Source organism: Triticum aestivum, chromosome 4A (genome assembly GCF_018294505.1).
Source record: "Triticum aestivum cultivar Chinese Spring chromosome 4A, IWGSC CS RefSeq v2.1, whole genome shotgun sequence".
In the NCBI taxonomy this organism is placed as follows: Eukaryota; Viridiplantae; Streptophyta; class Magnoliopsida; order Poales; family Poaceae; genus Triticum; species Triticum aestivum.
In genome coordinates this window covers 754,164,760-754,190,229 of record NC_057803.1, presented here as the reverse complement: position 1 = coordinate 754,190,229, position 25,470 = coordinate 754,164,760, and the positions used below count along the sequence as shown (strand labels likewise).

General features: G+C 46.3%; 1 pseudogene; it reads left to right on the top strand.

Moving 5' to 3' along the window:
* Window positions 1-10,936: 10,936 nt before the first annotated feature.
* Window positions 10,937-15,044, top strand: LOC123088675 (wall-associated receptor kinase 3-like; annotated as a pseudogene).
* Window positions 15,045-25,470: the final 10,426 nt, after the last annotated feature.

The following is a 25,470-nucleotide window of genomic DNA, read 5'->3' as shown; positions in this document are numbered from 1 at the left end:
TGGGGTTCGTCAATCGTGGAAATCACTCCTGGACCCCAAAACAGTGAGTAATAGTCCACGAAACGGGCCAGAATCGGGCAAAACTACAAGAGTTGATGACCGACACGTAAGCGCACCTTGGGGTTCGTCAATCATGGAAATCACTCGGGACCACAAAACAGTGAGTAATTGTCCATGAAACGGTCCAGAATCGGCCAAAACTGTGAGTGTTGATGACCCACACGTAAGTGCACCTTGGGGTTCGGCAATCACGGGACTCACTCCGGGACCCCAAAACAATGAGTAATAGTCCACGAAACGGGCCAGAATCGGCCAAAACTGCGAGTGTTGATGACCGGCACATGAGCGCATCTTGGGGTTCATCAATCGTGGAAATCACTCCTGGACCCCAAAACAGTGTGTAAAAGTTCTTCAACTAATGGCCTTATGTACACATCAATGTTGTTGCCGGGTTGCTTAGGGCCTTGGATGAGCACTGTCATCATAATGAACTTCCGCTTCATGCACAACCAAGGAGGAAGGTTATAGATACATAGAGTGACGGGCCAGGTGATATGATTGTTGTTCTGCTCCTCAAAAGGATTAGTGCCATCTACACTTATATCAAACCATACATTCCTTGCATCACTTGCAAAGTCCCGCAACCTTCTCTTGATTTTTCTCCACTGCGACCCGTCAGCAGGTGCTCTCAACTTCCAGTCTTTCTTACGGTCTTCTTTGTACCATCTCATCAACTTGACACGCTCTTTGTTTCTAAACAGACATTTCAGTCGTGGTATTATAGGAGCATACCACATCACCTTGGTAGGAACCTTCTTACTGGGGTGCTTGCCCTCAACATCACCAGGGTCATCTTGTCTGATCTTATACCGCAATGCACCACATACCGGGCATGAGTTCAATTCCTCGTACTCACCGCGGTAGAGGATGAAGTCATTAGGGCATGCATGTATCTTCTGCACCTCTAATCCTAGAGGGCAGAGAACCTTCTTAGCTCCGTACATACTGTCAGGCAATTCGTTATCCTTTGGAAGCTTCTTCTTCATTATTTTCAGTAGCTGCTCAAATCCCTTGTCAGATACACCATTCTCTGCCTTCCATTCCAGCATTTCCAGTGTGGTACCGAGCTTTGTGTTTCCATTTTCGCAATTTGTGTACAGCGGTTTTTTGTGATCCTCTAACATGTGATCGAACTTCAACTTCTCCTTTTCAGTCTCGCATTCTCTCTTTGCATCAATAATGACCCGGGGAAGATCATCATCGGGCACATCGTCTAGTTCGTCTTGATCTTCAGCTTCCCCCGTTGCAGTATCACCATATTCAGCGGGCTGATAGTTGTCATCATACTCTTCTTCTTTGTTGTCTTCCATCATAACTCCTCTTTCTCTGTGCTTGGTCCAAACATTATAGTGTGGCATAAAACCCTTCTCAAGCAGGTGGACGTGAAGGGTTTTCGACGAAGAGTGAGACTTCGTATTCCCATAGCGAGTACATGGACAACACATAAAACCATTCTGCTTGGTTGCCTCAGCCACTTCGAGAAAATTTTGCATGTTGTCAATGTAGTCGGAGGTGCATCGGTCACCGTACATCCATTGTCGGTTCATCTGCGTGCATTATATAATTAAATAAATCAAAAATCATTATGGAACATCATGAATTGAGAAGTGATGACCAAATTAATACAAGTTCATCATCACATTAAAACCAAAGTATTGTAGTGATCAAATGTTTTTACTGAAAAAATAAATACATAAAGTTCATACATAGTTCTCATAGAACAACATATAGCTCTCTAGCTAGAGCATCTAATTAAAACATACATCAAAATTATCGCAACTAAGGTAACAATTGATCCAACAGCATAATGATACCAAGCTCATTATCAATGGCATATTTTCTAATCTTTCTAATCTTCAAGCGCATTGCATCCATTTGGATCTTGTGATCATCGACGACATCGGCAACATACAACTCCAGTTTCATCTTCTCTTCTTCAATTCTTTTCAATTTTTCTTTCACATACTCAGTTTCTATTTCAACTAAATTTAACTTCTCGACAAGAATATCTATGTCGGCTGGAATTTCTGGTTCACATACCTCCTAGATAAAAACATCTATGTCACGTTGGTCGGCATAATTATTATAAACACTAAATGAAACAAATAGTTATAAAAGATAATATACCACATCCGAATCATAGATAGGACGAGGGCCGACGCGGGCGGATACCAAAACCATCGCACTATATAATAATAAACAATAATAAAATTAAGAAAATTATAGAAGTTCTATCTAAATCATACAACTAAGAATTATTTTTCTTTTACAAAGAAGGTAAGAACAAGAGGCTCACCATGGTGGTGCCAGCGACGAGATCGGCGTGGGCGATCGACGGCGGTGAGGACGGGGACAGGACAGGACGGGCCGGTAAATCTAGACAAATCTTTACGAAAATAGAGCTTCGACAAGGATCTTCGAGAGGAGAAAGCTAGTGTGGCCCGGGCATATCATCGAACACCTCATGTGCATAGGAGGTGAGAGGTAGAGCAACACACCTCTCCCACACGGCCGAGCAAAAAACAGAGCACTGAGCGGGCAGGGCGGGGGTATATATAGGCTACTCTGTAGTCCCGGTTTATGGCTAGAACCGGGACTAAAGGACAACCTTTGGTCCCGGTTCCAGACACGAACCAGGACCAAAGGTAGTGGGCCAGGAGCGAGACCCATTGTTCACGGTTCGTGTCTGGAACCGGGACCAAAAGTATGAGACGAACCGGGAACAATGGCCCCCGAGGCCTGGCTGGAGCCCTGGCCTCGCGAACTGGGACTGATGCCCCCTTTGGTCTCGGTGCGTGAGTGAACCGGGACTAATGCCCTTTTCCTGGCCTCAACCAAAAGCATGTTTTCTACTAGTGCTTGCAGTAGACAGGGGCGTGATCTCAATAGGCTTTGCCCATCAAGCCAGTGGTCCTCCCAAAACATGCACGACTCGCCATTGCCGACGATCCAGGTGGTCGAAGCCCTGAAGATGGCCTGAACCTCCGGGCAGCGTGGGAAGTTGTTCTTAGTTTTTGTTCGATCAAAATATAGTGTTGTATCTATATCAAATCTGTTGAATAAAGTACATTTCTATCCTTTCCTTTTAGATGATGCATGCAATGCATATAATCTCAGTCAATCAATCATACAAAGACAGCATCACTCTTGATTAGACAGCGCCAGTTCACAGGATTGACATGTCTAGAGTGCATGAATGGAATCTCACACTTTTAGATTCAGATGTCTAGACAGCGCCAGTTCACTCGAATGGAATCTTCACACGATGTTTCGGCTCACATCCAACTGAACACTTCTAACCTCACACTTTTCTTTTGAAACTTGGATTTTCTGCCAAGATGCTTCAGTTTCTAAGGGAAGTACTACATCACAACTTTTTCATAACACTGTTAAAATTTTACCGCAGCCTCTAGAGGTCATACCATGACACCATGCCAAGTTTCATAATTTTTAGACTTTATTTACACTTTTTTTTAAAATTATAAACTAGTTTCCTCTATTAAATACTTAGAAATTCATTTAGTTCCCTAAAAAATAAAATTAAAGCTAAAAAGTTCCAAAATTTTACATGCAACAACATAGGAAAAAAACTGGACCGTAAATCTAACCCTAAAACCCTAACATAACCAAAAAAATGCGAAATAAAATAAAATAGCAGTGGCGGGCATCCGAATCTCTACCTCTCTACCTAATAATAAAGCGCGGTGGGTTTCCGTCGTCCGTCACCCCTATTTGCAAAAAAGTCCCTACAGTTTGTTGAAATCAACCCGCAGTCATAACGAACCGTTTTTTAACTTTTTTAGAAAACCCCCTAGGATTTCAGGTAATCAACCCGCCGTACATATTTAAGTCATACGAATCGTTTTTTTGTATTTTAACAGAAAACCCCCTAACCTTTCGGTTAATCAATCCGCAGTTTATCTAAAACAAAATTATCCATATCTTTTAAACAGTAACTCCGATTTTAACATATTATATATGAAATTTGATTAGAAAAATGTGTAGAATCTAAATATGCTATTACTTTTAGCTGTTAAATATTTCTAAACAATTAATTTGGGTGCAAACTTAATCTATAGTGCACGGTCCGTTTTTCTTTCGCACCGGCGGCGATCCAAATTGCAAATAAACACACATTAAAACCAGATTGAGTGGGAAAAAACAGTGATAACCACGCATACACAACTCTGAAAAACCTCGCGGGAAAAAACAGCACTTTTCTCATCTTATTCTGAGCGATTGTGTGCGTGCGAGCGCATGCGTGTGTGTGTGAGAGAGAGACGCCTTAGGACTGACCACATTCAAATGCATTTTCGTTGTGTGAGCAGTGAGACCACCATCGGGAACACAAATATGATGCCATTTTAAATAAAGAACGTCTATCTATCAGGGTCTCGAGTCGTGGTCATTGGGTTAAGAACGTGTATTTTTTCTGTCCCGTTGCAACGCACGGGCTCTTTTGCTAGTAATTGTAAAAAAAATTGGCAGAAATCAATCAATCAGGCAAAAGCACCATGACTCGTGAGTCTTACATGGCCCAGCGCTACATAGGCCACCAGTTTGGTCGTAGGCCCCGGGCCTGCCACCATGTCGCGCGTGCCCAGCCAGAGTCATTGATTTCTTTGCTGTGCCGTGGATGCCTTTGCCGTGTCGTATCCAGCAAGAGTTGCGCACTGGTGTTGTATTATTCGTAGCACTAGCATTAGATAGTAGCATCTTCTCTGAAATGGAATGGTTGTACTAGAAAGAAAAACCTTAGCGGGTAACATGATTCCGGTTTCGTAGATCAATCTTTTGCCGCCTCAAATTTAAAAAGCGGATGCCCGACCCCCGCGTCGCCTCCTAGGCGGCTCCGGAGGAACCCTAATCCCGCCGCCGCCACTCCCGCCCGTCCTTGCCGCTGCCGAATGACACCGCCAAGCTAAGCCCGCACAACAGACGGCGGCGGCGGGGCTGCCTTGGCTCATAGCAGCACGGGTGGCGGACCAGTTCGAGAGTGACGGCCCTAGTCTCGCGGCGGTACTAGCCGCTGTGCCAGCGGGGGTGGCAAGGCGGTCGGGCCTAGTGGCGCTCGGCGCGAGGTCTCTTGTTGCGTCAGGACGCTCCGGATTTTGACACAGGGCGGCTCTCTGGCACGGTCTTCGCCTTCGCTCGGTTGGGCTGCACGGGGACTCGACGATGAAGTGGTAGACGGCGGGGGGTATTTCTGTTACCAATGGCATGTGTGCACGGGGAATGCCACTGGTAAGTGTTACCACTGACATGCGCTCCTACTTACAAGTGGCCAGTTATCAGTGGCGTGTGCTCGGAGCGCACGCCACTGATAAGGCTATAGTGCACAACACTGGTTGAGGGAGTCCTAGACAGTCGGAATATATACATGGGCCCGACTGTTGGGCTATGAAGATACAAGATAGAAGACTTCATCCCGTGTCCGGATAGGACTCTCTTTTTCGTGGAAGGCAAGCTTGGCGATTCGTATATGTAGATTCCTTTTTCTGTAACCGACCTTCTGTAACCCTAGCCCCCTCCAGTGTCTATATAAACCGGAAAGTTTGTCCGTAGGACAACAACAATCATAATCATAGGATAACTTCTAGGGTTTAGCCATTACGATCTCGTGGTAGATCAACTCTTGTAATACTCATATTCATCAAGATTAATCAAGCAGGAAGTAGGGTATTACCTCTGTACAGAGGGCCCGAACCTGGGTAAACATTGTGTCCCCGCCTCCTGTTACCATTAGCCTTAGACACACAGTTCGGGACCCCCTACCTGAGACCCGCCGATTTTGACACCGACATTGGTGCTTTCATTGAGAGTTCCACTATGGCGTCGAAGATAGGATTCATGGCTCGCCTTGTTATCAAGGACAACATCACCTCCGGAGGAGCCCTGGCCTCCGGCCAAACCCTCCGGCTGGGCGGCTTCACCATGACCGCTCTTCGGCCGTCGGACCGACGATGACTTCTCGGGTCATCGGAAATCGCCTCCACGTCGGCTCAGAATACTCCAAACTGATGGACCCGACGAAGTTATCGTCTTTAAACGAACTCCTGGATCGCATCGCCGCCTTGGGAGTCGCTACGTACTATGATCGGATTGGGCTTAAACCCGATCAAAGAGAGATTGAATCTCCGCCGATCACCCATCAGATAGCGGTAGTAGAGGAGCAATACGACAACTCTTCCCCTATATTAAGGACGAACTATGTCCGGATTTCCGGACTCACCGAGTCGGATACCCGCCCGCTGGAAGACATGCCCCGTACTCCAAGCCTAGAGTCGGACCGTGGGCCGGAAAAATTGGTCGACATCCCGGAGCCCGAACTGTTAAGCTCGGAAACTCCTCTAACTCCAGATCCCAGATTGGGCCAGGGTTCGGACTTATATCCACCCACCCACCTAGATACAAGCGATCTTACCCACATCAGACAGCAGTCCCAAGGGACGGTCCATCACTATTGGGCCAGGTTCCTCCTTGTCAAGAACAAGGCCAAGGACTGCCGTGATGAAGACGCAATCTCATTATTTTGTAAAACTTGCACGGACGAGGGAATCCTTAACGCCATAAACCACCGTCACTTGTCACACTTCGCTGACTTGGCAACCATAGTACAGAAGTACTGCGCGATGGAAGCGCCTGGAAAACTCAGGCAGCCTCTTGGGAGCCACCGGTTTCCACTAAACCCCTCGTCCGGACAAAAAGGGTGTACCCTCGTAGGTCGCCCAATCCAATAACAAAAAAAATTGAAACCCATTACAGGGCGTGGAACCGTTCTGAAGGGATGGCTCGATAGGCCATGCAAAACATACACCACACCGGTTAACGTACCAACCCATAGCCTTAGAACATGTTGGATACTTCGACAGGTGATCAAGAGCGGTGAGGATCTCGTCACCAAAAATACCGCGGAGCAACAACCCACGGAAAACAACGACACTACAGCATATACTAGTACTGTATATGCTTGTCGTGGTCTTGCCGATCCGGATCAACGTGGCCACTTTTAATTAACGAAAGCGACTCACCCGAAATCAAGAGAAAGTGGCTCTCGTCACAAGAAAGTAAGTGACTAGCCCGCAAAAAAGGAAAGTGACTAGTACTCCCTCCGTTCAAAAATAGATGATTCAACTTTATACTAACCTTAGTACAAAGTTGGGTCATCTATTTTGGAACGGAGGGAGTAGCTAGGAAAAAAAAAGTTGGCAGAAATGAATGAATCAGGCAAAGCATCATGGCTCCCGAATCTATGCATGGACCCCGGCCTGCTAGCACGTCGCGCGTGCCTTTAGTTTGCTGGCTGTGTCGTCGATGAGACAGGATACACAGTCGTGGTTGCCTTTGCTGTGCACGTACTGCTGCTCTTCCTTCAAGGAAGGAAGGGGGAGAACAAGATGTTCATTTTGGATAAATATAAATCTAACTTGTTTTGCTTCCCACCGACGACCGACGACGTGGAAAATAGCACGCCCGGCCGTCCCTACGTAAACTTTACTAGACTAGGCTGCTACACTACACTACACTACACATAAGATAGATCTTTGGGTCTACTCCTCTCCAGAATAGCTGCACTAGCTAGTACGGCTGGTATATATATGTCACATGCAGCCTGTCCAAGAGTCTAGCTTGTGCTTTTACGGCTCACTCTCTCTCGCCAATCTATTCTATTCTATTCTATTCTATTCTATAGGCGGCGCAGTGGTTTTGTTTAACAAGAGATCAACAGAGGACTTTTTTACTGTTTTGACCCATTATCAAAACTTTAGTCCTAGTTTAAATTTTTTTCGGATCTGACCTATTCCGAGACGCCAGCAAGCATGGCGTTTTGGTTAGATGGAGGACGCCATCGTCTGTGGCGTTTAGCCCTGGCCTGCGGTCCTATGCGTTCGGAGCGGCTGCTGGTCTTCATACATACATGCACGCGCGTGCATGCGTAATATATACATACGCGCGCCCGTCGGAAACAAAGCAATCGTTGCCCTACCTAGCTCTTTTCTGGTCCTAGCTTAGCCTAGCACAGTACTTGCGTGCGAGGCCGGCCGGAATCGATCCATCAACCTAAGCCTCGTTTAATCTCATCCCGCTGGTGCGCTTCACCATAAGATGTGAAAAAGTGCATATGGTCTAGCCAGGCTCCTCAAAGGTCTGGTCACAAAATTCTGACGAACCACATCCTTTATATTGGCCGTCCGGACTAACCGACACGTTCATATCTAGTCTAAATCTGGATGGACATAAGAAGATCCGAAAGGGTCGGATCCGACACACTCTGGCCCATCCAATCTCATATATATTCATCCTCATCCGCATTAAAGCACCTCCTGCTTCGCCAGGTCCACGTCCGGATTTCATATAAACACATCGAATTTGATGTAAACATGACAGATTTCATTACAAATACTTCAAAGCAGTGCTAGACGGGCTCTGGAGTATAATTAATACCTAATCTAAATGATCGCCACCTCCGGGGCCCGGGAACTGAAGCTGCCCGCCTCCACGTCGCCACCAAGTGACTAATCGGCCGAAGATGCTCAGCCCACCAAGCTTGGCGTCGACGGGAGGGAAGGAACGATGGCCTTCCTGGGACACGAGTGGCGGCGACCTACCATGCACTACTCTTCCTCGCTGCCGGCAACAACCGCAGACATGTCGGCTTCTTCGCGGTCGTGGCGCCGGGGCGCGGCCTCCTCATCGCCGGTGTCGCTGAACAACGCCTTGCCGCCTCGTTGCTGCACTGCTTGCCGGCGGCCTACACCTCTGCCACCCGCTGCCGGTACCACCAGCGGGTGAAGCGGATCTCGCGGGCGGAGCGGTAGGACTCGACCAGCGCTCCTGCTCCGCCAGGTCCACGTCCGGTGCGACCGCCCTGCCGGCGATGACTTGCTCCTCCGCCTACAGATGCTCCTGGAGTAGGTTGTGGTTGTAGCTGGCGTCGGCCTGCGCCTCCTAGAACTAGTCCTCCGTCTCCTCGCACACCATGTCCATATAATGGGCACGGGTCTCGCCGATGGTCATGGTGCAATGCACCGGTGAGGGTGGAGCGGAGGAGGAGGGTGTCACGGAGGAAGAGGAGGGTGGCGTGCCGCTTAATTGCCGGTGCCAGTGAGGGGTCGTTCCCGCTCTGGCCGGGCATGAATACGGGCGATGACTCCCTGAAGCGGCGCTGACTGAAAACGCGCGTGAGGGGGAAGGAGTTTTTGGTGGGCCAGGGCGGTCATAAGCGGGCTTGGGATCGATCCAAACTCCCGCAAACCTTCCTCACATTTGTCTTTGATTTGCGAGAGAAATCACGACTGGACCGCCCTGCGGACCGATACAGGTCGGCGTACCGTGGTCCAGACCGCGCGATTCAGACAATTGCGAGGAGCTTACATGTCGACATTAGAGATGCCCTAACATGCGTACAATTAGATTGGATGGGCCAGAGTGTGTCAGATCCGACCCTTCCGGATCTTCTTATGTCCATCCAGATTTAGACTAGATATGAATGTGTCGGTCAGTCCGGACGGCTGATATAAAGGATGTGGTTGGTCAGAATTTTGTGACCAGACCTTTGGGGAGCCTGACTGAACCATATGCACTTTTTCACATCTTATGGTGAAGCGCACCAGCGGGATGAGACTAAACGAGGCTTAGGTTGATGGATCGATTCCGGCCGGCCTCGCACGCAAGTACTGTGCTAGGCCAAGCTAGGACCAGAAAAGAGCTAGGCGCGCGTATATATTACGCATGCATGTATGTATGAATACTAGCAGCCGCTCGGAACCGAGGTGTGTGTGTGGATACATGCATAGGACCGTGGGCCAGAGCTAAACGCCACAGACTATGGCGTCCTCCATCTAACCAAAACGCCATAACTGTTGGCGTCTCGAAATGAGTCAGATCCGAAAAAAGTTTCAAACTAGGGTCAAATTGTGCTAAAGTTTTAATAATGGGTCAAAACAGTGAAAATGTCCTCAACAGACGTAGTGGCTCTGAATTCTAATCGCCTCAATGAATTCAACTTAGTTTTCACGTACCTAGGGTGCCAACGTGTGAGTGTTTATTCAACAAATCGGTCATTTTGATTTATCCAATAACAAGATTTTTACAATCATCATCTAGTGCAATATAAATTTAAGTAAACATGCATGCCAAAACTACTAGTTGCGCTTGTGCAGGTACTACCTCTCTCTCAGTTTACAGGGCGTGTGCGTACCCCTAAGTCGTCAATTTGACCAACCTAATACAAGTCATATATTACAAAAAATATACCAACATAAACTTTGGAGTTTCTACTTTCAAAAGATATAATTTTTGTGTTATATAATTTATATTAGGGTGATAAAATTGATAACCTAGGTATACGCGCAGGACTTGTAAACTGAAACGGAGGTAGTATTACCATGCATGTTCAAGGTCAAGGATAGAGAGTTAGTTTTGTCCCCAACATATTAATTTTCTAACTCTGATTTGTGTTGGCCAATACTAGCTAGCATAGTTTTGGGATGACGGACGGTAATTATTAAGTGAGAGGTTTAATTAGGCTGGCCATGGTGGGGTAACATAAGTAGTATCATGTACTTGGAATTCGTAAACATGCTTATGTGACAGACAATTAAAGAAGAAAGAGATGGTTATAGTAACATAGGTAGATACCGTAACATAATAAATGTGATGCTACTATGTGTCACCCATGGCAATAAATAAAACAATGTATGCACTATAGAGGTAGTAACATAGACTAGTAAGATATGCATGTTAGTAGTCTAAGTTACTCCACACTATGACCAGCCTTAAAGTCTCGTGGGTGGCCCGGCTTTTCATTATTCTCTTTCTGATGAGGAGCACGTGGCCTGGCCCGGCGTGTATGATATAACTCCCTTGACATTCATTCATCTTCATCCCTATCCCTAGCTAGTTCGATACCCCCGGCCCCGACCCCGACCAATGCATACAAGGAAGTTGTTGATTCCTTTGGCATTCGTTCATCTTCATCTCTAGCTAGTTCCATTTCATACCCCTGACCCCTGATACGTAAAGGTAGTAAGTAGAGCACCATGACCACCACGCAATTCCATTCCCACCAGCACCAGCTGCTGCTGCTGCTGCCGCCAGTCCTACTACTCATCCTTGCCGCCGCGGCCCAAGCTCAAGGGGGTTGCCTCCACAAGTGCGGCGACATGGACATCCCCTTCCCCTTCGGCATCGGCGTCGGCGTCGGCTGCTTCCGCGAGGGCTTCCAGGTCTTGTGCAACAACTCCTTCCATTCGGAACCCCCTCGCGCCTTCCTTGCTGGCAGCACAAGATTCAACGGCTCCCAGATCTACAGTGATTCTTCGTGGTCGTCGTCGTTGGAGCTGGTGAGCATATCAGTCGCCACGGGCGAGGCACGAGTGTACGCCCCGATCGCGTACCGCTGCAACACAAATCACAACGAGTCCTTGTTCAGGGATCAGCACATCGATTTCTCCTACACGCCGTTCGCCGTGTCGTTGACGCGTAATGTTCTCATAGGCGTCGGCTTGAAAACCGAGGCTCAAATGAGATGCTCTCTGTTTACCTTCCTAAGCCCTTTCACTTGCCGTGCACAAGATTACCTCCGCACACCGCTCGCGAGCAACGGGTCGTGCACGGGGTGGAGCTGCTGCGAGCAGACCCTCCCGGCCGACCAGGGCTCCGGCAGGGTTTTCAATGTCTCAGTCAACCCCGTGGACGACAACTTGAGGTGGGAAACCAATCCGTGCTCCTACGCCATGCTGGTGGACAAGTCATGCATGGTACAACTTCTCTACGCCCGACATGTACGGCGACAAGACGCTACTCAAAAGGTTCCCCCGGGGCGTCGCCTTGGCGCTTGATTTCGCCGCCGGGAACACTTCCTGTCCGGCGGAAGGACAGCCGCCGCCTCCGCACTACGCCTGCGTCAGCGGCAACAGCTCTTGTGCCAACGCAACAGCATATACTCCAGGCTATGTCTGCAAGTGCTGGGACAATTACACTGGCAACCCTTACATCGCTCACGGATGCCAAGGTACATACACACATACATACATATGAGTACATACATGCATACATACATACATACATACATACATACAAGAAATTGTCCTTACCAATTAATTCGTTAACTCCCCCAAGTGTTGTGTTGATTCTGCAGACATTGATGAGTGCAAGCTCCTCCAGAATCCATGCTCAAATGGCGGGATCTGCAAAAACAGGCCCGGAGGCTATGACTGTCCGTGCAAATTCGGAATGAAAGACGACGGCAAAGGGGGAACCTGCACAGATGTATTCACTAGAGCAACAGCAAAGGCGACTGTGGGTACGTACTAAGCTACCACTGCAATGAAAGCACTGTGAGTATTTTTGTTGTTGTTTTTTCAAAAAAATGAAAGGCGCTCAGGGTGCAAGAAAAATGAGTACACAGCACATGAGGTGAGATCTGTTCCAGTAGAATCAACACCCTTTGGTTGTAGGCACCACGCAAACGGTTGGTCTGCAATCCAAACTACAAAGCAATATTTATTTGGTCTCACCTAATTAAATCGATCATTCACCTTCAATTCTGTTTTCAACCAGGAACTTGCTTCCATCTAAATCATCAACATAGAAACACATGTATGACATAGGCATTGATTGTACGTCTCTTGCCGCATATCTATACCTAATAATAAAGGGAGGAAGACTTCTTTCTTCTCCTTCCATCACCCTTTTATATTCGTTAATTTTGTGCTAACCATAAAGATTGACAACTGAGATTTAAAAGGATTTATCGTCCGTCGCTCCTTTTCTTCATACGTCATCCATCTGCATCTTTTTCGTCCTTCACGGTACAAGCCCAATTGAACAGACCAGAAAGGAAATCTTCCCGGATTGAATCGGCATCCAATATCGTCTCCTGCCTTGATTGGTTCTTCTTTCCGCTGCACACAACATCTCCATATATACATATATAGTCCTCCCGAGCCGTTGTTCCGTTAGAATTACGATGGACCTGGCTTCCACCGCGCCCCATCCTCACTGCGGCCCTTCCTTCACGCCATTAGCTCTGAGGAGGCCGACGCCGCCATCACGTCGATCTCGCTCAACGCAAGAATCACACTCGCATGGGAATTTCATGCCATGGTTCTGCGGATCGGAAGCGGTTCCAAGGTGGCAGAGGGAGGAGGCGGCACCTGTGACGAGGGGAGGCGGTGCGCACCGGCTTCGATGAGGTGGAGCGGCAGCACCATCTGCACACGCATGTACTTGCATCTCCCTCCGACGCCATCCGACACAAGCGTTGCACGGTGGAGGCCTGCATTGGATCACGTGCTCGAATCCCGCCTTCGCCACGAGCTCTCCATTGACAGCTCTGTGTCACACGCTCAAGCAGTTTGACTGTACCGACGTGCTGTGGAAAGGTGATTGGCAAAACAAGCAGCAGCACAAAGATGTACAGCGAGGGGCTCCGTTGCAATGAACGGGCATGTTTCCTAGTATACTTGATTCAAAGTATTTTCAGTCGGTCGGTTGTGCATCTTAATTTCTATAAAAGACCTGACTGTAATTTAAGTGTCGTACATGATTTCCTTATGTTTTGCAGACTTAATTTCTCCAGAGTTTCAACCCCTTGGCTGTCTTGATTTAGATTCTTCTTCTTCTTCTTCTGATAGTTCTAGTGATAATTTGTTCTAGATTCCAAGTTGATGAACAAAAGAAACTATTTAATTCTTATGCTAAAACTTTCTGCTAGATTTGTAATTGTGAATTTAGTTATATAAACTAAGTTTGTTTCTTGTCCATCTAGGTGCAATAGGTGGCATTCTTCTCATGGTGATTCTGTGGTTTACTGTTATTCTTCGCAAAGAGAAAAAGAAGACAAAAGAATTCTACAAAAAGAACGGCGGCCCAGTATTAGAGAAAGCAAAAGGAATTAAAATTTTCTAAAAGGGGGAGCTCAAGCCAATTTTAAAGAATAACAACATAATTGGAAAAGGTGGATTTGGTGAAGTTTACAAGGGCCTTCTTGACAATAAAGAAGTTGCAATAAAGAAGCCGATCAATGGTAGCGTGCGAGAGAATGAACAATTTGCAAATGAAGTCATCATCCAATCTCAAGTCATCCACAAGAACATTGTTAGGCTCATTGGTTGTTGCCTTGAAGTTGAAGCCCCCATACTGGTCTACGAGTTTATCTCCCAAGGTAGCCTCCATGACATTCTTCACAACAAGAATAACAAGGCGGCTCTCAACTTGGATGCACGTTTAAGTATCGCTGCACAGTCAGCGGATGGTCTAGCTTATATGCACTCACAAGCAAACACTAGAATTCTACACGGTGATGTCAAACCAGCAAATATACTCTTGGATGATAACTTTATAGCCAAGATTTCAGACTTCGGCATATCCAGATTGCTTGCGAGAGACAAGGAACACACTGCATCAATCATCGGCGACATAAACTATATGGATCCGGTATATCTACAAGAAGGCCTACTAACCGAAAAAAGTGATGTCTACAGTTTTGGAGTTGTGATCCTGGAGCTTATCAGTGGCAGGAGGGCCATACACTCTGAGAATAATAGCTTGGTAAAGAGTTTCCTTGAAGCCCATAAGGAACAGAAGAAAGCGACCGAACTTTTTGACAAGGAAATTGCAATAGCAGAAGATTTAGAGCTTCGTGATAGTCTAGCAGGTATGGCCATGGAATGCCTTAGCCTTGATGTAGAACAAAGACCAACAATGATGGAGGTAGCTGGGCAACTACACATACTGAGTCGATCTGGTAAGGTGCAAGATGTTTGACAAAATTAATCCTTAAGGAGGTGTCTTTTGGTTAGGAGAAAATTTGAAACTGCATTTCTAAGGTGGCCGATTGTTTGTGCACTGCATTTGTAACCGTATTTCTAAGGAGGCAGTACGCTTGTATGCTGCATTTGTAACCGTGTGTCAAAGAACTTCATTTTTTTTACCAAATTTGTAACTGTGTTACAGATAGTACGTCGTATTTTCTTGCACCTGCAGAGTTTCAACGTGCTTTACAGGTTGTATAAAAACATTTGCCTCCTTTTCCCCCTCACTTTCTCTCACCTGTCCCGTGCTGCATAATTAGTATGCTCACCGTCATGTTTAATGAGGTAATCGTATTCAAACAGTACATGCTATCGAATATTATCCAACACGCTGAAGAGCAAGTCCGTATTGTCCGAGAAAATCTCAAGGCGGCTCAAGACCGCCAGAAGAGCAATTAGGATCGCAAACGATGGGGTTTGACTTATCAACCTGGTGATCAAGCTTATCTGCATGTCACTCCTATGAAGGGCACTCACTGCTTCGGAATCAAGGACAAGGCTACATTGGCCCTTTCTGCATTATTGCTAGACGTGGTCAGGTGTCATATAAATTGGACTTGCCGCCGCAATTCTCTCATATCCACGACGACTGCCATGTGTCGCAACTTCGTCGTTGCTTCAAGGAATCTCCGCACCGAGCAGTGGATCATGAATTGCTCGGATTCGAAGATGTGGTGGAGCTATGGGCGAAAGTCCAGCCCTAACTTTGGGTCGGTGCCGGCAACGGCGGCGCCATGGCGTCGTTCCCTTTCTTGAAGGCGTTGCCGTGGAGCTCCATTACACGACTCTCCGGGATAAATCTCTAGCTTTGGATGGTCGAAGCGGGCGATGACGGCGGCTACGTTGTTTCCTTCTTTGAGGCATCACCTTGGAGAGTCGGCATACTGCAGTTTGCACGGATCTCCTTGTCGTCGGGGACAGTGGACGTTGGGGTGGCGGCTCCGGGTGGTTTCTGATTGTGCGCCAAGATGGCGATCTCGGGAACAATGTGAGTGGCAGCTCTATGAGGTGGGGATCTATCTCGACATTGGTTGGGTGGCATCCTTGTCCCGCTTGGGCGGTAGGGGTGTCGGCTCGGTCGAGGCGCCCCAGAGGGGGCGGTCTGACTTCACGTCGGGGAGGCGGCTCCGGATGTGGTGCGACATTCGTGGTCTGCGAGCGGTTTCCCTGAGCAGCGTGGGTTGCGGGCAGCTCGGTTGTGTGCGGCGTTGCTGCTCGAGGGAAGCGGTGGTATGTCGGGGCGGAGGCCCTGGAAGGCGGTGCCGGTTGATTGCGCTGGGTGCGACAGAGCGGTGGATGTCGGGGCGGCGGCCCCGAGAGAATCACTGTGGCGACTAGACTTATATGTCAACGGTGATGGTGGGAACGATGTCGGCGATGCGGCAATGGTTGCGGTAGTCGGCTCTTCTCCGGCGTGTCCACGGTATTGCCTCGGTTTGTTTGTTGCTGTGGAGTCGAAGCTGCGGCGGCGGGGCCCTGTGGTGTACGAAGACTTGCTGTAGGTGGCCCGTTCGGCGATCTTCCGTGGCGCTAGTCGTGCCTGGTTTTGTTTTTCTGAGTTCTACGTCAGAGTCGGAGCTGCGTCACCTGGCAGCAGGTCGACATGTCGTCGACAAGGGTGGGCTTTGCCCTGTGTGTTTCAGTCTATGGGAGTGGGCTTGGCCCTTGTTGTTCCGGTTTTTGCCCGGTTTTCCGTAATGAACTGGGCAATTCTCTTATGTTTAATTAATAGATGAGGCAATCTTTGCCTTCGTTTCGAAGAAAAAAAAGCTATCATAATTTTTTGGGCAAAGTTATAAATGTTTGACTTGAAAAAATCATAGCAAATCATGTATCTATCTATGCACACATGTAGGACGTACATACTCGTACAATACAGGGTTCACTTGGCAACTGGTGCAAATTAATACTCAAAATGAAACTTGGTAATTCAATCATCTTTCTTCCCAAACTGACCAAAGTCTGCGTGTTATATATATACCCTTCAAACACACCCTAGGTGTCCACAAATATAAATTGAAATGTTGTAAATATCGTCACATGACCATAAATAGCATGTAGGAAGAGGGAAAACCCATTTCCCTCGAAAGACACTCAGTTACCAAACATAAAAAAAAAAATGAAAATCACCACTGGGCCCAAAATATATGCCAGAAATACCCCAACATACTACTGCACTCAAGTAAAACACCATAATATGCAAACTGAAACTAATAGTGTGGTGAGAGCGGCAGGCATAGCACTCCACATCCTGTTTGCCAGGCGCGATTGGCTCATACAGTACTCCTTAAACCACTCGCACACGGTCAAAGGAACCTAACCTACACAAGGGACAGCTAGCAAATGCTCAACCTTCCTCCATGGGTAGGTACGGTATAAATAGGTCCCGAGTCGCCTTCAGACTCATGTGTACTCAGATGAAAATAAATGCCAGTACTCTGGCAACCAAAACAGATGATGTCAGGAAACCAGTAAATAAATTAACACTTTCGCTTCAGTACAACCCCTAACCACATCAATGGAGGAGATCTCTCCATATCCCTTCATAATAAAGGGTATGATGGTCTTTTTTTCAAAATACGCCGGCGCCAAAAATTTTTAAGACAACCCGCGAAAATAAACAGCGGCTAACCACTAGACTAACCAACCTATATAATGACAAAAGGAGCAGCGTCGTGTATTAAGACTATTAACAGCGACATAACTGGACAATTTTTTAGAATTTTGAAGACTTTTTTAAACGCAAAAGAAATTCAAAATTGATTTTTAACATGCATACAAATTTTCCGAAAAGTAGAGCAGGTTTTAAACTCTGGATAAATTTTGAAAACCGAGATTTTTTGTTGAAATTCTGAATAATATTTGAAAACACAAACAATTTTAAAAGTCTGATTTTTTTTCTGAAAATGCAACCATTTTTTTTGATATTTTCAAACTTTTTTGAAAAATATGAATAAATAAATAAATATGGTGAACATTTTGTAACATTGCGATTTTCAAAAAAAAATGAGTAACCTTCTAAAAGGTTCCAGACTGGAAAACCGGCCTGGTATCAACAGTTAGGGAATTCTTTTCAAGCCATGGTTCTCGCCACCCTTTGTGCCAGTGCACATCATCGTAAGGGAACTCTTTTTTAGGAAATCTATCAACACATTCTCTTCTTCTTCCTCTTCCATGTTACCGAGTTTGTACGACACACCGGCTTTATTCAATTTCTTTATTACTCTTTACGTTGTTCAATGTGTATAAAAGTGCTACGGAACGGACTCTTTCGACTTAACCGAAACCTCTATGTTGTAGATGAGGTACTTGTGGACTTTCATTAAATATACTCAAATTTTGCAGGCAACTGGGCATTGTCATCCTACCACTTCACGAAAATTTTAAACGAATTCGGACACCAAACACAAATTGGGTCACGTCCGATCAGTATTTTCTTCTCGTTCGTCTTTCCTCTCGCTCGGACATAGATTGTTCGCACGAGTTTTTGGAGAAAAATCACGGGTTTTAGAAAAAAAATTGTAAAAATTGAGACAAGTTCGTGGATCTTGAAATCGTTTATGTATTTGAAAAAAAAATCGCTGATCTGATAAAAAGTTAACAAGTTTAAGAAATTAGACACGGACTTGAAACACAGTTCACGAATTTATGAAAATTTCAGGATTTTAGAAAAAATTGTGAATTTTAGAAAGGAAAAGAAAATAAAAAGAAAAAAAGAGAAGGAGATCGAGAAAAAAAAAGTAGAAAAAATGGCTAGACAAAACCATAAATAAATAAAACAAGGCGTTGCCTTTTTTGTTTAAGTCACGTCTGAGGGCACGGCTGCGGCCGAGAAACATTTGTAGAACGCATGGGTACACAGGTTGTTCACGAGTTGTTTAACATAAGAATAACAAAAGTTGCTTGCGGTCTGTACACCTCTCCCAGTTGTATGAATACAACTTGGCAATGAGTTGGATTCTTGCTACCCGCATTTATTTTTGAATATTGAAAAATATATTAATGGGCCGACCCTGTGGGTGTTAGCACAGAATGGCTTGATCTTCCCATAATTTTCTTACATCCTGTCCTGTACGAGTTCTTTGTTAAGCGAGCGACGGGTAACCCAACCTGCCTCCGCTTTCTGATAGTTTTTCTCCAATCTCCTGTCCTGAAGATAGGATAGGACGGCATTGGCACGTCTGTCTTATAATCTCATTGGCATTGTATAAGGTATACGATGTTAAGCTGGTAACCTGTATCCTTCAGAGCCATCAAACAATTTAAACAGCAAAGGATTACTGAGTGACAATCATCACTTTCATACAAGGTGAAGGATTACTGAGTTAGTCTTCTTTATCTGAAGAAGAAATCAAGTGTAATATAAGAGTATATACTTGCCAGTTATCAGAAGACAAATGATTTCCCTGCGTCTGCCTGGTTTACTGAGTGAGGTCTGCTGCAGGACAGGATGGTTTGAAGCGCACACCACACGCGAGCATGGTTAAAAGAAAAGAGAGAGAGAGAGAGAGTATTACTATTATAGTTTGTAGGCAGGCAGCACAAGGAGAAGGAGATGGAGATTGAGGGTTGGGTTGAATCAATCAAGATAAGATGGTTGGTATGTGTATGAAGTCATGAATGAAGATGAGATGGTTGGTAATATGTGTATTTTGGGCCTTACTATATATGCTACTAGATTCATTCTGGGAAGGAAGGAAGGAAGGAAGCTTGTTGAGTGATAATGGTGAGCGAGTGAAAGCTTGGTTGATATTAATCAATCAATCATCCCCTCTGCTATGGTTTGGTATGGTATGTTATATACGTATATGATAAGAAAAAAGAAAGCAGATGCGATGAGATGAGATGTACAAACAAACAAACAAACAAACAAGCTGACCAACAAATGAGGCATAGATAGATAGATAGATAGATAGATAGATAGATAGATAGATAGTGATCCCCTTTCCTTTCCTTTCCTTTCCTTGGTACAGTACAGTACAAACAAATCAACAAACAAAGAAAGAAAGGAACTACTAATAAGCAAGCAAAGATAGAATGTGATTTGGTAGTGGCGACCTACCACGGCGGCGGGCGGATCTACTTACTGAGCTAGCTAGCTACAACCAACAAGATAGAATGTGTTTTTATTTTCTGACTGAGGAAGAGAGATGAGAGATGGAATGAATGAATGGATCTTAATCTAAATCTAGGCTGGGTAAGGTAGGTAGCTGCTTGCTTGCTTGCTTGCTTGCTTGCTGCTCATACATACCTACCTCTACCTCAACCCAATCCAATCCAATCCAATCCAATCCAAGGGCAGGTGAGGGCAGTGGACCCAAGAAGACCCAACCCAATCCAATCAAGGGGGAGGGGAGGGGAGGCGCGGGCTGGAGACGGCCGGCAGGAGCTTCTGGGCGGCGGCGGGTGGTTTGTAGAGATTGGTAGGTCAGTGAGAGTGAGAGTGAGGAACCACAGAGATGAGAGGAGGAGAACGGAGTGCGCCATCAGGTCTCACTTTGGTAGGCAAAGATGAGCAAGACCAAATCTCAATCCAAAAATACCTTAGTACTACAAAGAAAGCCCAATAAAGAAAGATAGATTCATTCATTCCACCAACACCCCCCTTGTAATTAAACACCACCTAGTCCCTTCTTCTTTTTTTATCAAATGAAACTACTAAAATCACATCACCAAAAAAAAGTTCCCAACAGATAAAATAAAATAAAAATACTACTGTGGAAACCTTTAAAAAGTAATATCTGAAATTTATCCCACCTCCACTGTTGGTGGTCGATGACTGAAGCTCTCCTCTACTCTTGGCTATCTTCCACCTAGCTGCCGGAGGTGAGTCAATAGAGCCACCTCCTTCAATAAAACTTGTTGGATCACCGCCAGACCTCAAACATGTGCTGACCTCTCTTTTCTCTCGTCGTCCTTGTTTCACAAAAAGGAGGGGCAACGGCACTAATCCTTCATCGATATGGTGTACTACATGTAATTCAAGTCGTCGGCGGGATGTTCCTTCTTCATCGATATGCACAACGCCAAGCCTACTCACCAAAGCTGCAGATTCAACCATCACATGTGCGTCTGCAACTGCGAGGGTTGGTCGTCGGCACCCTTCTCCTCTTACTCGGCATCCAACTCTGGGAGGCCCCAACCTCCTTCCTACAATTGCCACTTCTTTCTCGGTTGGCTAGGGTTGGCATATTGAGGGTTGGTCTAGATGTGTGTGGCAAGCTCAAGTCAACCGGTGTCACTGAGGTTGGCATGGTTGGCTGCAATACCTGGACCCGCCTACATTTTAACAATTTTGTCTGTGGTTCTACGTGCATGTTCGAAAGACTTGTCTGTAATTCTAATATATGTCTTGTGATCTTTAGTTTGTTCATGGGTCCTTTCGAAGAAAGATGACTGCTACTGACATAGTCGTGAGAGACGGTGGTACCACCAATTAGTGGGTCATCTACAACTGGTGATTCCAACACAAGATCGGTCGTAACACACTTTCGACGCATAAAGCCAAATATGCCATGGAGCAATCACGTTATGCGCGACATCAAAAGCTCATCGGCACACAACAAAAAGATGCATACATACCATTGAAAGCATCACAGCAAAAGTTCCATTTAAATGCACGTGATAGAACCTTGGTATATGATGCATCGAGAGTGGCCTTCTATCCTTACCTCCTACTTTTTGCTTAAATAGATGTAGATGGTTATAAGTTTGGGAAACAAAAAAATGAGAGAGAGAGAGAGAGAGAGAGAGAGAGAGAGAGATAGTTGAAAACAAGCCTGATGACCATAAAATAATTGGTGAAGAAAAACCTCATGATGATGCATTGAGAGTGCCATTCTGCCTTATCTTGTGCTTTTGTGCTTAAATGGATGCATGATTTTGTAAGTTTGACAACAAAATAGTGCGAGAGAGTTGAAATCAACCATGACGAGGAAAAGTAGACAACAAAGGTCAGTCGTAACAATCTTTCGGCGTGTAAATATGAATATGCCACAGATTGATCACATTATGCATGGCAACAAAAGCTCATCGACTCAACAAATAGATACATACCATTGAAAGCATCCCATAGAGATTTCTATTTAAGGCAGATGATACAACCATAAGATATGATGCATCGGGAGCGCCTTTATATCGTTATCTTGTGCTTTTGTGCTGAAACAATTTATAGATGCAGTGGTTTGTAAGTTTGGGAAACAAAAAAGTTTTTGTGTGTGTGTGTGTGTGTGTGTGTGTGAGAGAGAGAGAGAGAGAGAGAGAGAGAGAGAGAGAGTTCAAGCAATCATTGGACACAAAGGGGGAAAGTGGAGAGGAAAAAACGATGTGTTTGGGTGAGTGACCCCATGGTGTGTTGTTGCTTGCTGCTTGCTCTCCGCTCCCTCTCATCTCGGCTAGAAAGAGAGCAGAAGAGACAGGGGAAGTGTTGGCATGGTTGTACGACTTATTTCTAATATTATCTTGCTTTGGTTGTCGTGTTTTGGGATGTGTTGTGATCTTTGTTTGTTCACAGTCACTTATGTAAAACAAAAGGATTGTTGTCGACATAGTCATGAGAGATGGCGGCATCACCGATTAGTGTGTGATATACCGAAAAAGAGTTTCCCCCCGCTTTGTATACAAAGCAACCAACCGAACCATACAGGAAAGGTGCTGGGGCGGAAGCAGCACAGACACGCCCAAAAAGAAACGACAGAGAAAAGCAAAAGAAACGAATGCCGACAACGGCGGATCAACAAAAGCGAAGAAGCCTCGCGATCGCAGCGCCCACCAGGCTCTTCCACTAGACTCCAAGACTCCGAAGCGCCGACACCTATCAACACCTCCAAGAAGGATCGCGACGATGACGACGACGCTGCCAAGGGTTTCCCCCGGTACACGACGAGGCGAGAGGAAGGGTAGCCCCGACGCCCTCCCAGAAGGTCAGGAGGCACCCACAGGCGCCACCGCGCCGGTGTCGGCCATGCCGACAGGGGTTTCCCCCGATCCCAACCCGCACCTCGGGCGCCCCGGAGCCTGCCACCAAACCAACCACCACCGTGCGCCAACGTGGTCACGAGACCCCCATGCCGTCTCACCACGACACCGTGAAGTGAGGACAGCACAGCAAGGAATCAGAGCCGGGACTAGGGCAACAACCCGTCGGCACGCGGGAGGGCCCCACCTCCACCGTCAGCGACGGTAGCCGTCCGGACGCAATAGCAAGAGCACACCAGGCCCGGCCGAGCCCTCGTGGGCTCGTAAAGCTCCCGCCTTCGCGCTGCTGCCAGCACGCCGTCGGAGTCGCCGCCCCAAGACCGAGCTGCTCCTCCTCCTCACCACGCCGCAGACAACGAGGACACGCCCGGAGGCCGGCCCGCAAGGACCCAGATAGAGCCCCGAGGGCCCAGATCTGGGCCGGGCGCGCCGCCGGCCAACCAGCGCCACCAAGCCGCCCCGCCGCCAAAGGACGGTGCCACCACCGCGCCAGGCCGCCGCCAGCTGCCACCAGGCCGTCGGGCCGCCGCCGGCCGAAGGGCACCCGCCGCCAGCCCTGTCCCCGGGGCAGGGGGAGCGCGCGGGGGGGAAGGAAGGGCCCGCCGCTGCCAGCCCGCCCGGCCAGATCTAGGGGCTCCGCTGGCGGCGGCGGGGGGAGGAGCACGGGGGAGGGGGGAGGAGAGGAGCTCGATGGGGGCCGCCCCGGCCGCCCCCCGGTGAGGCGGCGCGAGCGTGGGGACGGGGGAGGGGGAGTGTGTGATATACAAACAGCTATGGATGCCAACAAAAGATCATTCATAACACACTTCAGGCGCATAAAAGTGAACATGTCACAGATCAATCATATTATGGGCGGCATAAAAGCTTATCGACAAAATAAGTAGACCAAGCATCACATCAAATTTCCCATTTAATGCACATGATATAACCTCAAGATACGATGCACTAGGAGTGTCCTTGTACCTTAGCTTATGCTTTTGTGCTTAAATAGACAACAAAAATGTTACCAGAGAGTTGAAAATGGCCATGACAAGGAAAAAGTGGAGAACAAAGGTCAATGGTAACGTGTTTTCGGCGCGTAAATGCGAATATGCCACGGATCGATCACATCATCGACACAACAAATAGATACATGCCATTGGTAGCATCACATCAAAAATTCCATTAAATGCCTGCTATACAACCTTAAAATATGATGCATCGAGAGCGCCCTTATGTCGTTATCTCTTACTTTATTCTCAAATAGATGCGGGTGTTTGTAAGTTTTGGGAAAGCATGACATCATTGAAAGCATGACATCGAGATTTTCATTTAATCCATGCGTTACAACCTTATATAAATATATGGCGCATTTGTGATTGTGTGCTTAAATAGATGGAGGGGTTTGTAAGTTTGGCAACAAAACAGTGTGAGAGGGTTGAAAGCGACCATGGCGAGAAAAAAAAATGGTTAACAAAGATGAGCCGTAACACACTTTCGACGCATTAATTAATATGAATATGCCATGGATGATCGTCACATTATGCGCGGCAATAAAAGCTCATGGACACAAAAAGTAGATACTATTGACAATCGGAAGCGTAGCGTCAAGATTTTCATTAATGGACGGGATATAGCCTAAAAATACGACGCATCGAGAGCGCATTTACATCGTTATCTCTTACTTTGTGCTCGAATAAATAGATTGTAGATGCAGGAGTTTGTATGTGTTGGGAAACCAAAAAGTTTTTTTTTTGAGTAATTGGGAAACCAAAAAGTGAGAGAGAGATAGTTGAAAACAACAAGCAAAAAGTGGACAAGGAAACCATAGCCGACTACGCTTTAACTATTTTGTCCAAGGTCCTGTCTGTGCTTTCAATTTCCCTTGCTTGACATGCGTGCTCTTTGTTGTGATCTTCAATTTGTTCACGGGTTCCTTGTAAATAAATGATTGATACTTACATAGCCATGAGTGACGGTAGTACCACTGGTCAACGGGTGATGTAAAACCGAAGATGCCAACCAAGATACGTACCATGGACTAATCATAATGCGCATCTGACCAATGAATGCAAATATTTTATTGATTAAATCATGTTAGGTGGGGCAATAAAAGCTTCTAGACAGCACTGAAAGCATGACATCGAGATTTTCATTTAATCAATGCGTTACAACCTTATATAAATATATGTTGCATTTGTGCTTAAATAGATGGAGGGTGTTTATAAGTTTGGCAATAGAGGGTTGAAAACGAGCATGACGAGAAAAAAGAAGTGGTCCACAAAGATGAGCCGTAACGCACTTTCGACGCATTAATTAGTAGGAATACGTCATGGAGGGTCGTCACATTATGCGTGGCAATAAAAGCTCAAGCACACAACAAGTAGATACTACCAACAATCGTTAAGATTACCCTACATTTAATGCACGCGATACAACCTAAAGATACGACGCAGCGAGAGCGCATTTACATCGTTATCTCTCACTTTGTGCTCAAATAGATAGATTGTAGATGCCATCGAGGGGGGTTTGTAAGTTTTGGGAAACCAAAAGATTTTATTTTTATTTTTTGAGAAATTGGGAAACCAAAAAGTGAGAGAGAGAGAGAGTTGAAAAGGGAGGGGGAGTAGAAAAA